Raw genomic sequence first — 17,349 nt, 5'->3', positions numbered from 1 at the left:
TTAACATATTGACTTGCTAACATTTTAAAAGAAGCTTTTAATGCTGTTAAGGTAAAACATTCCACAATTTTATAACAACATAATAACATGTCATTTGCTAAGTTATAATTACATTGTTCAATGCTCCTATCCCTTTAGAACAAATGTCACCACATCTATAAAGGGCTGAAGCAATTAAGTTTAAATTACAGTCTTTGCTTAAAAAGAACTTACCTTGAGTAAGTTACAGTGATATGTCCACATTATAGATAATATACATTGGACCTGCCAAGTTGAGAGGAAATGAAAGACTTGAAAGCATTGAACTGTAAGTTTTCTGAACCCTTTGCACAATAAACTGAACAATTCACGGTATTAAATTGTCTGACTTAAGTTTTTTTTAAAATACGTTTTGGCAGTTCTGTTTTGCTTTCACAATGCTTAAGTATTGTGATAGCAATGAGGAGAAAACTCGGTATTTTTCACTTGCTTTACTCCTTCGAAACCTAGTCCAACTTCTGAGGATCTGTACCTTTTTTTGGAGTTAAATACGGAAATGTAGTTGTTGCTGCAAATGACTCTACGCTTCCCCACAATGTGCTGTTGAGGTTGACCTAGAATACAATCAATGAAAATCATTGAACAAAATACAGAGATGTACATTCATGTGGTCTTTTATATGACCAACTGCCATTTCCAAGCATTTTCTAGCGAATTAAACACTTTACAAGTGTGTCCACAGTTGTACCATAGGAAATATGGCAGTCGGTTTGGTGCATATCAAACTCTTGTGATAAGGAGCAAATTCTGTTTGTGTGATATTGAGGGATAAGCATTCGTCAGGATACTGGGGATATCTACCTTGCTGTTCTTTTTGAGTGTCTTGGAATCTTCTACATTCACTAGAGCAGGCCTTGGCTTAATGTCTCATCTCCAAGGTGGAACCACTGATAGTGCAGCATTCTCTTCATACTGTACTGGAGTGGAAGCCTTGTAAATCAGTGGTAAGGTTGCTGCTAAGTCACTTTTGATGCAAGACTATGCAAGACTGTGCATTTCTCACATCTCTTCAGAAAACTATGCCCTGCAGAATGAGATACAACAGAGTTTATGATGGTGTACTAAGTTCTGAATAGCTTTACTATCCCTGAAAATTTAATATTTACAGAATTGTTCAATACAAGTGACACATCACTTTTTAAGAAGAGATCAGCTTTGATCATGATAATTCAACTTGTGCCTGAATTGATATGTATGCTCCATTTAATGACTCCTGCACCATCTTGCAAATCTTGAATGCCCATCTATTTTGTATTCTCCTGTACTGTCACCATGGAATGGTCTTGATAGGCAATTTATACGTTTCTTCCCATGCGGCATGCAGTGGTGACCGAACTCACCTGAACAAGCAACTGGAGTCAGTTTCTGCCTACGATTTGTTTCATGTATTTTGAACACATTTAACTTTTGTCGAAGGTGACTTTCTTTTGACTTAACTGGTTTGCTTATTCTGTGAATCAGTGGTGTCCAAATGCGGAATGACCTGGACAACCTTTAGGCTTGGGCTGTTTAGTGGTAAGTAACATACATGTCACTCAAAGGTATCAATGAGAAAGGAGAATCGATCAGTCGCCCCCTTGACATTCACTGGTGTTATTATAGTTGAAACTCCATCTATTGACATTCTGGGAGTTGCCGTTGACTAGAAACTGAATTGGGATGAGCCAAATAAATACAGTGGCTACAAGACCAGGTCAGATTTTGGAATTCTGGGATGTGTAAGTTGCTACCTGTCTTCTGAAAACTTGTCTATTAGCCACAAAACACAAGTCAGGCATCTGATGGAATATTCTTCACTTGCCTCTAAGCGCAGCTCCAAGAATGCTCAAGAAGTCAGACAGCATTGAGGATAAAGCAGTCCTGTTGATTGGCACTGCATTTAACACCTTCCATATTCACTTCCTCTACTATTGTACAGTGGCAGAAGTGTGCACCATCTACGTCGTACACTGTAATGTATTACCAATGCTGATCCAGCCAACACCTTTTTTAAAACCCTTGACCTCTAACACGTCAATCAACGGCAGTAGATGCATGGTAAAAGCATCATCTGCACATTGTCGTTCAAGTCACACAGCATCCTGATTTGGAATTATATTGCTATTCCTTCACTGATTTTTGATCAGAATTCTGTAACTCCTTCCATAACAACATGATAGGTTTCCCTACACCACATGTACTGCATCAGTTAAATAACTGCTCACCATCACTTTCTTCAGGGCAATTCAGATGGGTAATAATTGCTATTCTAGCCAGTGACACCCACACTCCGTGATTAAATTTTTAACAAAGTGCATTTCAAGGATTGCTCTGCATTGTTGGCAGAAGAACAGTGTTCTTGGCTTACTGTGGCCATTATCTGTGCCTCAATCGGTGTTACCAGAATACTGATTACATGGATATTCAGGTCATTCATTGTGTGAATTGTTTACCCTAAAGTGCTCCATAAATTGCACTGATTTAAAATGGGTAATGTGAAATTCTGGTCGCTCTGCTATAGGAAGGGTGTTTAATGTGGGTAATTGTGAACAGTCTAACAATGCAAGTCAACACGAGTGACATAGGAAAGGATGAAGAATTTAGCAGTAATAGTGCATCAGCGAGTATTGTCCGTGCAGGGAATAATAAAAGAAACTAAATTAGGGACTCTTCATCTGAATGTACAAAGTGTTCACAGTAAGATGGGCGAACATTTGGCACAAAAATAAAGCTAACTGTTTAGATCTAATCACCATTCCAGAGATGTGTTTACGTAGTGAACAAAGTTGAAAAGCAAATGTTCCAGGATACAAATTAGTTTGCCTTCCTCTCAGCCATTGCAAAGGAGGAAGATAGATTTGATAGTAAAAAGATGACAGTGTAAATGAATAAAGGATCTTGGCTCAGAAGATCATGAAGTGCAATCTGCAAGTGGAGATTAGCAATAGCAAGAATCAGGGGTTGCTCATTGAAGTAGTATTTAGGCCTCCTAACAATGGTTATGTTGATACATACAGTATGAATCAAATTATTTTAAAAATTTGAGTGTTGAATATTCTTGTAGACTGGATCAGTAAAAGTGGCAAAGATGGTCTGGAAGTTGAGTTTGTAGACAGTTTCCTGAAGTAATGTGTGGAACTAAATGGGGGTAAAGCCAGTTTAGATCTAATATTGTGTAGAATCCATAGAATCCCTACAGTATGGAAGCAGACCATTCATCCCATCAAGTCTACACCAACCCTCCAAAGAGCATCCCACCCCATACACTATATGGGCAATTTAGCATGGCCAATTCACCTAGCCTGCACATCTTTGGGCTATGGGAGGAAACCGACGCAGACACAGGAAGAAGGTGCAAACTCTACGCAAGCAGTCGCCCAAGGCTGGAATTGAATCTGGGTCCCTGGCACTGAGGCAGCAGTGCTAACCACTGAGCCACCATGGCACCCGTGTAATGAGACCGGGTTAATTTGTAATGTCTTAGCAAAAGATAAAGTGGGAATTAATAATCATAACGCAGTTGAATTCAATGTTAAGTTTACACGTGCAGCACTCCAATCAGAAACTGGAATCTTAAACGTGAGGGAAGAATTGACTAAGGTTATTCGAGTAAATTGGATAAAATGGAATGGTGGTAAATAAACAGCGGGTAACATTTAAAGATACAATTTAAGATGTTCGACATGATATGATCCGTTGAAAAACAAAATCTCAGCAAGACGTGGCAACCATGTTTAACCAATTCATAGGAATGCTCTGAAGAAATAACATACTGTACTTGGACTTCCAAAAGACATTAGATAAGATGCCACAGCAAGGGTTATTGTGGAAAATGAAAGCTCAAGGTATGGTGTAACATACTAGCATTGTTGGAAAATTAGCTGGCAGAACAGTATATGTACATAAATAGACATTTCTATGATTGGCAGGATGTGGAGAACAGAATCCTGCATGGGTCTGTGCTACAGTCTCAACTTACCAATTGTGTCATAACTTGGATGAGGGGATTGAGGGTAGGGTAGCTAAATTTGCAGATGATCCTAAGGAAAGTATGTTGTGAATGTTGCAGACAGACTGAGTGAAAGGGCAGAATTCTGACAGTATAATGTGGAAAAATGTGACTTTGCCTTTTGATTCTTCCCCTCAAAGCGATCAGAGTATTACTTAAATACGGAATAATTGTGGAATTCCAAGGCTCAGAGGATCTGTGTGTTCTAGACTGAGTCACAACATGTTAGTTTGCAGGTATAGCATGTAGTCAAAAAAGCTAATAGATGCTGTCCTTTATTACAAGAGGAATTGGTAGGATGTTATGATTCAGCTATACAAAGCATTAGTGAGGGCACTTCTCGAATACTGTGCGGTTCTAGTCTAATTATTTTAAAGGTCTTGAGCCATTTTTCTACACTAAGCATGCTACTTAAATAAAAGTTATTGTTAACAGCTTAAACCCATGGGATTTTGGTTTTGAGAACATGAACAGTGAGTTCATGTTTATATTATCAAAAGTTCTCTACAATTTCCTGCTGCTCTGGGATCCACCACGTTCTGCTGCATCTGTAATGATGCTTCCCCGATAGGTGTATCTAAGCTGTCACTTTGGTAAAGCAGGATGCCTTGGCAGAATGGATGCTCAGGGGTAGGAAAGGTTGTCAGAAGGCATTGAGCTGTTCAAATGCTCATTTCTCTATGTTTTCACCACATTTTTGAGAGAAGTAGTTTGTGCCACTATTCCTGAATACCATGTATCCCTGAACCTTAATTGAGAGGCACTGTTATTCATTCTAAAGATGATAGTAATTCTTAGTGAAACCTTGCCCTCACCCTGAGGGTATGTAATTGTAAAAGTTTCATTCACCTAGGTATGAAGAGAATTCTGTAAGGAACTGTTAAACTAGTCCAGCATCTACTTTTCTTGTTTTAGGGCTTAGCAAATAGACAAGCACAGAAGTGAAGTTATTTTTAGAAATGACTAGTCCTACCTCAACTTTACATAGGGCTGCCTGGCCCAATTTGTGCAGTTCTTAATCTGGAATCGTGTGGCAGAATGTTGGCCAGATCAATAATACCTGACACGGTTCCTAGTTGCTGCAGTAGTGATGTCTGTCAGTATATCAATTTACACCTCGCCTTGTGTAGTTTGAGAGCCCTCTGTGCCAGGCCAACCCAGTAATTAACTTTTTAGGCTCCTGAAATATTCGTCTGTGTGAATGGACATTGCAAGACTGCAAGGTGCTGTAGCCATTACTTTAGGATTGAATTTGATATTCACAGTATTAGCTGTTTTTTATACAATTTGAGCCCTAGTTAGTTTTATTGTAGAACATATGATGAAAAATCACATGGCAGTAGGATTTTAATGTGTGCTGATAGTGATGTCCTTACGTTGCGCAGTGATGTCATCAGATGGCTTGGTACATGGATGGAGAGATGACCGAAGCCAAAATTGAATCAGACCAAACCCTATAGCAAAGAGAGAGCCTTGTACTTTTTGCCTTATTTAAAGGCAAGTATGTGGTGCTGTGTTCCAAATGTAATTCAACTGGTCACACTACATGGTTTTAAGCAAAACGTACTTTATCTGCAGTTAAAATGCAAATAAAAGAAAGAAGAATTGGTGTAACTTTAACTCTAACTCTATTGGAAAATGTAACGGAATAATAGATTATTTAGCTACTAAACAGCAACTGTTCCAATATAGTAACATGCCATAAAACATGCCCTTGGCAAAGGCAATGTCAGTAAAACAGATTGTTTCAAGTGTGACTTTGGTAGCAGAAGGAGAACCCAAGTTTTTAGCTGTAACAGAGACGTGTAATAGGTTCCACAACCAACTTCAAAACCCCAGCAACAGCTGAAAGCTAAACTAAAACCCTGGCTCCACCCATTCATGCTGCTTCTATTGTTCTAACTTTAAAAGAAACTCTGAAGCTGTCTACTTTATTGGCTTCAACTAGACAGCTCGCCACCAATGACTCAACCTCCCTTCCAAAAAAGGACAAAATACACCTAGAAGGCATAGTATTGTCACACTGTTATCTCTAATCACCCTGCTAAATGAAACACTGGGAGAGCACTGTGACAGCTGATGGGTCATTTATGTTTGCTATCCGGTTGATTGGATTGGAAGTTGCTACCATTATCTGGAGAAAGAGGTTGATCTGTCTTTGCAACTTGATAAACCTTACCCTTTCAGTCTCTGCTCCATTTAGTCTTCATGCTCAGCTGGTCGTTTCTGTTCTTAGCCCTGCCTGCTCTCCCATATGCCATCTGCATTCTATCTATTCCCACTCCTTTTTGTGTACTGTCTACCATGTTCGGGCCCCTTTTGGCCAATTTTTGAGTAAATGGCTATGAGAAAGGCCCAATGCTCTGTATGCATGAGAAGAATAGGTGCTTTTTCAGGCATGATGACAAAAATCTTGCAAACTGGAAGTTCTGTTTGGAGGTCGATATTTATTCCTGATTTTCCGAATCACTTAATGTGCTGAGCTTTGTATGAATGGCAGCTTCCCTGATATGTTAATGGGTCCTATTCCTTTTTGCTCTGTACCTCTACCCTAATTTTTCACAGGGGTGTGGATTCTGCATTGCTGTTCTCTTGTGCTGTGCTTCAGGTTGAAATAAGGTTATGCTAACCATTACAATTATTAATAAAAACTCCGCTAACTGCTGAACAATGAGATATATTGAGATTGTTTAAAAAAACAAGGAAAACTATACCTTGATCTTAAAATATGAGCGGGAGAGAGACAGTGAAATTAATGAGTTTACTGTTGACTTTATGACTTTGTTTCTAGAAGAAAGATATTTCTGTTTATATGCACAAAGTACTTCTGTTGTTGAATCTTCACTTTGTTTGTTTGTTTTTCAATGGGCATTGCTCTTTATTTGCATGAGGAGAAATTCTTATGCTGAATTTAGTAAGGAGGCAAATTGATATGGCGCGCTGGAGTCCATTCTCATTTTCAACTCCAATCTATCCATTGCCTATAAATTATGATTTGGAAACTAATTGACACTTTATTTCCACACCTTTCTCTGCAGGGTAAAACAGATGACCGATCTGGACGAATCCATTGGCATCTAACTGTGTTTTCATTGAAGTTAAGACAGTAAAAGAAGCTGGTCTTAACAGCCAGCAGCAGATGTTGCCTGCTGATCATTCGTAAAGATTCATGGCGTGTTTCTACTTCGCTTTGGTTCCGGATAGACCTGCACAGTAAGAACATTTTTCAATAATGTTACTGTCTAAAAATTGTTTATCTGGTTAGTTGTGAATTAATCTGGCAGTAGAATTCTCCCAAAGAAAACTGAATAGTTTGGCATTGTATTTTTTTAACATTTTCGCTAATAGGCATTGGTGTTTGAAGGCTTAATAAACTGAAGGATGTAAGCGTTGTTCCAGGCTACCAGTTAAAAATGAGAAAATGTAATGCCACTCGCTTGTTCCCCATAACCTTTATTATTCCTTCTTCCAATCCTTAAATCCTTTAGAAAATAATTTGACTCTGCCATAAATCATTACCAAAGCGTAGTTTTTCTCATTTTTTAAACCGTGTATGAAGAATGTTCTCTACTCTCGCCATTCAGTTTTTGCAACTATTTTAAGTGTTTTGCACTTTGGTTAACTGTCTTCTAAATCTCTGGAAACAAATCTAATCATTGTTTACATTATCGTAACCTTCATTCTGAAAACCCTTTATTTGTTAATCAGGTAGTTGAAATTGCTCACTTTCTCCAGATAATCTTTATATCTACATTCTGATCCTCTGCCCTAGCCTCAACTTAACAGTATGTAAGTGGAGTCTTTTGATCTGCTGATTTTCAGATCTGTCTTCCAGTGTGTTCCTCCAATTCTCTGGCTACTTGATCATGTTCTCATCATCCCTGTTGCATAGCTCATTGTTATCTCTAAATGTCATTAAACATAGCACTTTACTTTGCTTCACTTAAATGCCATAAAGGTCAGGAAAAGGGGTTCAGTTTTCATCTTTAGTGCAATCCAACTTTGACTTTGAAACTCCCACTGTCTCCCACACACTGTTTTATTTTAGAGTAAGAAGCAAAGAATTGCGTGTGCTGGAAGTATGAAACACAAACTCAAAGGACTGGAGAAACACAGACCTGGCAGCATCGCGAGAGAGAGAACCAAAGTTAATGTTTCGCGCCCAGTGACTCTCTGTCACTGGACTTGAAACATTAACTCTTTCTCTCTCTGCAGATGCTGGCAGATCTGCTGAGTTTCTCCAACACATTGTTTTTGTTCCTGTGTCTTAATCTTGTATGGCACTCTTTTTTTTTTTGTTTTAAATGCTGTGCAATAGTTATCTGTAACTCGCAGAAACTCCATGGAATCTACAAAATCTCCACACTTCCACCCTAAGCATTCAGACCGTGAACCTCCTCGAGATTTGTCTCACTTTAATTACACTCCCCTGAACTTCATCTTGATGTTAAGTATCTAATTTTGGTATGTTATTTACAAAGAGTTTTGCAAATACATATAAAGCATACTTAGTGCATTTCCATCATCTTGACGTTTCATGTTGGCAAATTCAACTAACTTGTAGAAACTTCAGATGTAGAATCATGCAGTACAGGAGAGGCCCTTTGGCCTATCAAGACCAGTCTGTCTATATCCTCCTGTAACCTTCTAACTCTCTCATGTTCCTACTTCAACTGATCTTCCAAATGAATATTTTTCTGGAAAACTGAATAGCTATAAGTACTGTTCTGAAAAAGGCTGTATTAATACAAACTGTTTCAAGTTGAATTATGTGCATACTGTACTATTACTTTGTCTGTATTTTTGCTGTTGTGATTATGTTGTCTTAAATATAAACAGTATTTGTACAAAAATATTTTTGTTTTAAATAAATGAAGTGCCATTTATTATCCATTCATAGTTGACCCTGAAAGCATGAGCCATCTTGTACCATTGCAGTCCATATAACCAAGGTACTATCAGTATTGGATAAGGAACTCTAGAATTTAATGCAGTGACTAAAGCAGCAGCAATAAATGGCCATGTTAGGATGCTTGCAGGGGCATTTAGAAGTGCTGCTTTTCCCATGTAACCACTGCCCTTCCCCTTATACATGGGGAAGCAGTTGGTTAGCAAGATGCTGATGTGCTCTCAATACAGAATCTCTAACCACTTTGTAGTCATGGCGTTTATGCAGCTAGGATAGTTGAGTTTCTGATTACTGATGATCCTCCGAATGTTGATGGGGAAATCACTGGTAATGTCCAGGGAAGATGGTTAGATTCAAACTAATTGGAAATAGACATTGCCTGGTACTTGTCTGAATTTGTGCATTTTTATATAAGGACTTTCGCAACCTTGGAACGTTACAAAAGGTGCTGTAGTGCAGGGAACATCTTGCACAGCAAGCTCCCACAAGCAGCAATGTAGTAATGACTGATGGTGTGTTTCTGTGACATTGATTGATGGATAAATATTGGTGAGGCCACTGGGGGGGATCTCTCCTACCCTTGTTTGTAATAGGAAAGAGGAATCTTCTATGTTCAACTTCCTGGTTGAATGTCTTGTATGCAAGAAGTCACCTCAGACAATGCAGCTTTCCTGTAGTATTTCACTGAAGTGTTAACATCAATTTTTGTGCTCAAGTTTGTGGATTGGGAGTTGAACCTACAACCTTTGAATTCAGAGGCGATAGTGTTATTTGTTAGTTTAATAGTGTTTGATAGTGTTGTTTGTTGAGCCATGGCTAATATAAATATGTGGTGCAAACTTGTCACTGATCAGCCCAATGTCTGTTTGCCCACGTGAAATGTAATATTGACGTTGATTGTCTTCTTATTCTTAGAAATTGTGAACAGACCTGAATTTTCACAGTTCCAAAGAAGGGTCACTGGACCCGAAACATTAATTCTGCTTTCTTTGCACAGATGCTGCCAGCCCTCGAGTTTTTCCAGCAATTTCTGTTTTTGTTTGATTTCCAGCATCCACAGTTTTGTGTTTAGTAGATCTGAATGTTGTGCGATCGTTAGGGAATAACCACACCTCTAATCTTGTTCTGGAGCGAAGGAACTGCGAAGAATTTGGAGTTGGTGGGTTCTTGGACACTGCCTTGAGGAACCCATTGTTAGATACCTTGTTGATTTCTCATTATTTTACTTTATTTTGCATAATTTTGAATTATGAGCTGGAAATGACTGGACTTTGAGACAGTTTAGGTTAAAAAGAGAACAGACCAGGCTAGCACTGTTTGTTTGTGAGGCGGGCCTGGAGGCTAATTACAGGCTGAGCCATGATTAAAAGGATCTAACATTCACAGCACCCCCTGGGAAAAGCATTGTGTTTAAACAGAGCAGAAGTTGATTATTAACAAGGCCAGTACCTGGAAGGCGGTTCCAACAAGTCCAAAGGAGGCCCCATATACGAGCAGATGGCATTTGTTGAATGGTGACAAAGGCCTTGCTAACAGTTGATCAGTCTGTTAGGATGGGACCAGAATTAAAATTTTTTTTAAAACTATCTTCTGAGAGAGATGATTCTGGAATGCTGCAGAGACAGCATGAAGGTTTGAAAGCTCCCTACCTAATCTGATACACCAGGTTCCAGAGGCCCAAAGAGAGGAAAGCTGAGTTGAAAGTATTACTGCCTTTGCCTGGATGAACTGAGAAGGTGACCCTCTGAACGTTTCAAGAAAAATAGCCAATGAGTCCACACATGAAGCCTGTGTCAATGCATTGTGAAGAACGTTTTATTAATCTATTAATCTTTATTAATCTTTAGTTATTTTCTTTATCCCTTAACTTATATTTGCTGTTTGTCTATTTTTTGTGTGAATGGGACTGAAAACAAATGTTTCAGGATTAGAACACAGGCATTAATTAACTTACATGCTGTTTGGTTTTCTCTCTGCTAATGCTAGTTTGTATTTAATAAATTGTTAAGCGTTTTTAATTGAAATATAAAACAAGTATCTGGAAATTAATTATTCATGCAGTCTAGGATTAGTTATTCAAAAATCCAGTTAGGAACCATTGGAGTGCCTGTATGGGTGTCCTCACTGGTTTAATTTTACAGCGTTGTAAGTACAGAAATAGAAAGGCTGCTTTGGTTCAGCTGTCTGTTTCCATGTTGTAACACACTTTTTGTAATGTATTGGGATCATTTGGCTTCCAACAGCAATCATCGGGTTCCTCAACGTTATATATGGCTCGAGGCACTGGAAAATTGTCTTGCTGATCTCAGTTGACATGACGTTGACTAGGACTCCTTTATGACATACTAGCTGAAGAACTGCCTAAATGCCAAAAGCAGTCGCTATCAACTCCCCTCTGGAATTGGCCTCTTTTTATTATACATATTTTGACCAAGGCTATAAAGAGGCTTGGAGTGAATTCAAAAGAAAATATTACAAACACGCAACTTTTATTGGCCAGTGGGATGTACAGAAAGAGTATGAGATGAAGCAAATTTGAATTAGGATTTCTTGGTTTTTGTTGTTTTATTCTGCATGTGTCAGATTTCATAGCTGACCAAAAAAGGGAAACCAAAGCTTCACCAAATTAACTTTTGAAAAACAAATCAGGGTAGAGAATCTAAAACCCAATGGCATTGATGCTTTAAAGTGGCTCCAAGCAATTGATCATAGATTTGTGTCTTTACCACAAGTGACCTGATGAACAATGCTAATGGAGAAGATGTGTTTGTTTTGTAAGAAATGAATGAAATTGGAACAAAAGTTTTCTTCCACAGTTCTGTACCATCTGTAGCTGGCTGAAGATGATTGATGGATTGTTTGCCTGATCACTTGATTGTGGATTAGTGCTTGGTGAAAAAGATGAGAAGTGATTATGGTGCATTTTATAGCATTGTACTTTCTGTCAACTCTGGGTTTAAGTAACAGATTTGGCATCTATCGGAATATAAACTTTTTTCTTTGATATTACAATTTCTTTTTGGTCAAGGATGGATGTAGTAAAATGGCATCTATGAGGCTTTATAACACAGTAAATGTTTGCTTCAAGGGAAATGGTTGACTTATAGTTGCAGATACAGTTTCTAACGTCAGTTGGCAGCAGGTAGAAAAGGTAGTGTTTGAAAGTATGTGCTGAACAATTAAATTGTTAATATTTAAGTAATTAAATTTCAACAATTACTCATTCTCAGGATGTGGGTGTCTCTGGCTAGTCCAGCATTTATTGCCCGTCCTATTTGTCCTTGAGAAGATGGTGGTGAGCTGCTTTCTTGAACTGCCGCAATTCATTTGGTGTAGATAGACCCACAACACTGAACAAGAAAGTTCCAAGATTTTGACGTCTCAAAACTTCAGGATAAGGATATGTTTCCCCAAGTCAGGATAGTGAGTAGTCTGGAGGGGAACTTGCATATCACGGTGTTTCTGTGTATGTGCTGCATTTGTCTTTCTCAGTGGTAGTGGTCAGGGGTTTGGACTGTGTTGTCTAAGGACTCTTGGTGAATTTCTGTTATTCACCTTGCTGATGGTAAGCACTGCTGTTACCGAGTGTCTGTTGTGGAAGGAATGAATGGCACACCTAAGCAAACAATCAAGTAGGTCGCTTTGTCTTGATGGTGTTATTGGAGTTGCACTGCTCCAGGCAAGTTGGGAGTATTCTATTACACTCCTGACTTGTACCTTGTGGATGATGAGCAAGCTCTGGGGGAGTCAGGAGGTGAGTTACTACTTCTGTAGCCAGAGTATTTAGATTTAGATTGCTAGTTCAGTTGAGTTTCTGTTCAATGGTAACCCCTGTTGCACCAAGGGGCAATGATTAGATTAGCTTTTGTTGAAGATTGTCATTGTCATTGCCAACCATTAGTGTGGCATGAACGTTATGTTATGTTATTTGGGGCAGCACGGTGACTCAGTGGTTAGTGCTGCCTCACAGCGCCAGGGACCCAGGTTCAATTCCACCCTCGGGTGACTGTGTGAAGTTTGTGCATTCTTCCCATGTCTGTGTGGGTTTCCTCTGGATGCTCCCGTTTCCTCGCACAGTCCAAAGATGTGCAGGCTAGGTGGATTGGCCGTGCTAAATTGCCCGTAGTGTTTGGGGATGTGTACATTAGGTGGGTTATAGCGGGGTGGGTCTGGGTGGAACGCTTTGAGGTTTGGTGTGGACTTGTTGGGCCGAAGGGCCTGTTTCCACACTGTAGGGATTGTATGATTCTTGTAAGTCCAAATCTGAATACTGTCTAGGTCTTCCTGCATTTGGACATGATTTCTTTCAGTATCTGAAGAATTGTGAATGTGGTGAACATTATGCAGTCATCAGCAAATACCTCCACATCTGACTTTGATGGCTGTCAGATTATTGATGGAGCTGCTGAAGTGGTTGGGCTAAGAACTCTACCCTGAGGAACTCTTGCAGAGATATTCTGGAGCTAAGGTGACTGATCTCAAACAACTACAACCGTCTTCCTTTGTGCCAAGTATGATTCCAATTAGTGGAGAGATTTTCTCCCGATTCCCAGTGCGGCCTTGATGTCAAGAGCAGTCACTCTCACTTCCTTTCTGGAATTCAGCTATTTTGTCGTTCATATTTGTAGTAATGCTGTAATGAGGCCAGGAGCTGAGTGTCTCTGGTGGAGCCCAAACTGAATATTGTGAGCAGGTTGTTGCTACACAAGTGCTGCTTTTATAGCACTATTGATTATACCTTCCATTACCTTATCAATGGTTGAGTAGACTGATAGGGTAGTAATTGGTCTAGATGGCTTTGTTGTGCTTTTTGTGTACAGAGTATACCTTTCGATGCCACTGGTTGTAACTGTACCAGAACAGCTTTGCTTGGGGTGCAGCATGTTCTGGAGAACAAGTCTTTAGTACGATTGCTGGAATGTTGACAGGCCTTTTCCGTATCCACTGCTTCCAACCATTTTTTGATATCACGTGGAGTGTTTAGAATTGACTAAAGTCTGGGAACTGTGATGGAGAGGCTCTCAACAAGAAATCAAGATTGATCATCCACTTGGCATTTCTGATTGAAGATTGTTGTGAATGCAGTGGTATGTGGTAATCACCAGGAGATTTCCTTGTCTGTATTTGACCTGATGTTATGAGACTTCTTTGGGTTTGGAGTTGATGTTGAGGACTCTTCGAGAAGCTCCTGTCTGACTCTACCACTGTGCCATGATTACTGCCAGCAGAACAGGTGATGATGGGGCTGTTGTTTGACTAGTCTGTGACAGCTCCCCCAATTATTAGCCCCTGATGTTGGTTGTTGGGAGGACTGTATAGGGTCAGCGGTGCTGTGTGTGTTGTTTGTTGTTTCCAATCCCTTGGTTGATGCCAGGTAGTCTACCTGGTTTCCTTTTTTTCCCCTTTCCAGAGATTGATACAACTCAACAGTTTATTCTGTCATTGCAGAAGACAGTGAAGAGTCAATCACTGCTGTAGGTCTGGAGTCACGTAGGCCTGACCAGGTGAGGAGGGCAGTTTCCTTCAGACTAGGGAATCAGACAATCATTTGACTTTTCATTTCAGATTTCTGTTGTGGTGAGATTTAGACCCAGGTGTCCGGAATAATTGCTTCGTCTCGGGATTACTAATCCGGTGATGAGACCACTAAGACATTATAGGAAGGGCCAGGTATAGGAAAGGTATATAATTGCTCACAACAGGAGCCACTGCACCACAGTGCTACATTGTTTGCGTAGAATTTTAATTTCACGCTGTTTAGTTCATAGTATTCTGTTCGTTGTTTGCTATTTAGAATCGTTGCAAAAGGGATTGGACCTAGTGGATTTAAGTTTATTCTTTACTACTGGTTTGATTTATTCCTTTTTAAACACATATGATCCAAAATAATAGTGGTTTGGAAGATTAAGTAAATGTACCAAAAAAAGTGAAATTGTCCATTTTCATGAAATTTTGTCTCAAATTTTTCTGCAAATGAAATTAAAATATTTTAGTTTATCCTAATCCCTACCCCTGTCTCCTTCCTCGCTGTTCACTCAAAAGTACTTTCCTATATGCAATCACTACTAGTTAGGATAATACCAGAAGATAAGTATTTATATATCATTGTTTGGTGTAAATTACCTTCTCTACTGTAGGTGGATGCTGGTAATGTTTTCACTCCTGTTAGTCTGTCATTAAACAATGTCTCCAAAACTAACGGTTGAATTTCAACAGAACTTGGTGCACAAATAGAGCATGGTTCAATACTTGTCCCCAGTGTTTTTCGTTGTGTATTTAGGTTGCACGTATCATTGACAATCGACAAGATGTTAAAGCTGAAATTCTTTACAGTCTTTCCTGACATACATGCCTAAAAGATGCTGCACGTTCACAACCTAAAGTCATGAAATTAGCAGCTGGGAACTTTGCAATTTTGTCCTGTTTCTCCTACTAGCTTGCAGTTTTGGGAGAAAAAATCAATTTAATTTGAAATACTTAAAATGCGCACAATTGTAATCCATTAAGAAGGATTAGAGTTCAGCGAACTCCAATATGCTTCATATTTTGTTACTAATTATGGTCTATTTGCTTGTGAAATAAATCTAGATTTCTCAACTTGGGAGCATGACCTCTGAATTATTCAGTATTCGCCCTCCTACCAGGCGCATGCTACATACCTGTCACCAGGTCTTGCTGACTTCGCTCTTAGCAGAATAGAACTGTTTTCTCCTATTCGCACTTTCATTTATACCCTTTTTACATCTCTATCTACCCTTTTTTACCACGATTACCAACCTCTTGGTTTTAGCTCTGAGCACCCGTACAATCAGTTCCACTTACACCACCTGTCTTGTCTGCAGCAAAAAAACAATTTTCCCACCCCTTTCAGTTCTGAAGAGGAGTCATGTGGGACTCTACCTTTATCCCTGTTTCTTTCTCTACAGATAGTCAGACCTGCTGAGTTTCTACAGCAATTTATTCTAGATTATTTTCCTCACTTATTCTCAGAACAACCTGTATTCGTTGAATTCTTCTTATTGTATTTACATTATGCAAAATGATGAAGTTAATTACAATTTTGGGCCATTTCTTCTGGAGGTTACAAATATAAATAAATTCCAGGAAAAAACTTTATTCTAATCAAATACTCTTACTACATATCTGTAGTGTTATCTGACATTGCTGGATTCTTTTGGTGGGGTTATGGTTTCTTTGATAGAAGTGAACCAGCGTTGCAGGGTTATTTTCTTAAGCTTATTCATGACACAGTATATGACAGAACTTGAATCTCCCTGTATCAGATATTCTTATGGAGGCCATAACAATTGATGGGCAACACTGTTCCTCCTTTTGGTGTCTCAGGAATCCTTCAGTCTTCCTAATTGAAGTCCCAGTATTAGATTTATCCTTGGAGGCACAGTAAATTCTGTGGAAAATAGCCAACTTTTCAATCCTTCATTTGAGTGGCTACCATTGGTTTCGAGAAATGAGAAATCCTTCCTTTCATCAGTTCCAAGATCGCTAAACCACTCAACAGCCTTTTCTAAAACATGGACTATTATTATTTATTTATTATTGCTGTTGTTGAATTAAATTATTAAAACTTTCTTTAGAATTTTGTTTCTGTTAGGATGTTTTTCTGATTAAATTGCTACAAAAAAGTAGGTTGTTATTATCCTGCAAGAGTTTTTGTAATGGATAAATTTCCATATTTTTGACTTGGTATTCTGTCGACTGTTCCTAACTCCAAGTTAGGATAAAATTTTCATACTTTTTCTTCCGAGCCCAAGTTTCAAATTGAATTAATGTGCAGTGTTGAAAACTAAGTTGTGTGTAAAACTCAAGTAGATGACCAGATCTTAGTATCCTGAAGTGAAGTTTGAAGCAAATACTTGTTTTTTGCCGTTAGACGTTGTTTTAATTGCAAAGGAGAAAACTATGTAAATATTTTGCATGGTCATTTGTATAGTGTCTCTCTCAATGTAGTTGCTGTTTGACACACGTGGCATACTCTTGCAATCTCATCAAAAGTGCCAATTTTGCAAAGGGAATAGAGATTTTTTATTTAACCTATTTTCTGATGAAACTGTTCAGAGATGTTATTACACACCTGGAATGGAGGGGTGGACATTTTCTATATCAACTTGTTTAAAAATGCTATTATGCACTGTGGGAGCAAGTAGGGAAATTACCACTGTGCGACAAGAGCCCTGGAATGGAGGGGTGCTGTAGTGATGGTTATTGTTTCCACCTGCAGCTAATCTGTCTTCCCAATTGATGGTTGCTACCGTGCTGGAAGTAATATGCTCATTAAATGAAGAGAGTAGTGGAAGAGTGCTCTTGTGGTGCAGTGGTAGCGTCTCAATTCCTGGATGTAGAGACCCAGGTTCAAGTCCCACTTGCTCCAGAGGTGTGTAATAACCTCTCCGAA

At 39.0% G+C, this 17,349-nt stretch overlaps 1 protein-coding gene across 6 annotated transcripts in view; it reads left to right on the top strand.

The window, feature by feature from the left end:
* Window positions 1-17,349, top strand: part of tanc2a (tetratricopeptide repeat, ankyrin repeat and coiled-coil containing 2a) — a 754,278-nt gene that overhangs the window by 107,252 nt on the left and 629,677 nt on the right. For all 6 annotated transcript variants that reach the window (XM_048614640.1, XM_048614638.1, XM_048614637.1 and 3 more), the window contains exon 2: window positions 7,066-7,240. The gene's annotated coding sequence lies outside the window, so the exon portion shown is untranslated. The remainder of the gene's footprint in view (window positions 1-7,065; window positions 7,241-17,349) is intronic.

The sequence above is a fragment of the Rhincodon typus genome, chromosome 30 (genome assembly GCF_021869965.1).
Source record: "Rhincodon typus isolate 14 chromosome 30, sRhiTyp1.1, whole genome shotgun sequence".
In the NCBI taxonomy this organism is placed as follows: Eukaryota; Metazoa; Chordata; class Chondrichthyes; order Orectolobiformes; family Rhincodontidae; genus Rhincodon; species Rhincodon typus.
Note: the sequence above shows the minus strand (reverse complement) of the source record. Positions and strands in the feature narration are given on the sequence as shown.